This window comes from Bison bison, unplaced genomic scaffold (genome assembly GCF_000754665.1).
Source record: "Bison bison bison isolate TAMUID 2011002044 unplaced genomic scaffold, Bison_UMD1.0 scf7180017864146, whole genome shotgun sequence".
Classification (NCBI taxonomy): Eukaryota; Metazoa; Chordata; class Mammalia; order Artiodactyla; family Bovidae; genus Bison; species Bison bison.
In genome coordinates, this window is record NW_011494718.1 from 6,858,981 (window position 1) to 6,859,295 (window position 315).

A 315-nucleotide genomic window follows, 5' to 3' on the forward strand; every position below is an offset into this window, starting at 1 on the left:
CCTAGGCGGCCCCGCCTGCCTGACAGCCACAACCCCGCGCCGCGCGCTGATGGGCGCAGCCGCGGCGCGCGCTCCTCCGCCTGGGAAACGGAACCGCGCAGGTCAAAAAAACTACAAAGGAAGGAGATTCAAGGGCAGGGATCACATCCCTTAGCCATCCTCCAACTGAGGAGCCGAGGTCAAACTAGGGCACCTGAAACATGGCATTGGATTGGGGCACACAATTTATTTTTCAAAGGAAATCTGGAGCTTCATTTAAAAATTCTTTGATAAAACACTTTCTGTTGCAGGTTCGCTAACACGGTACGTTCGGTA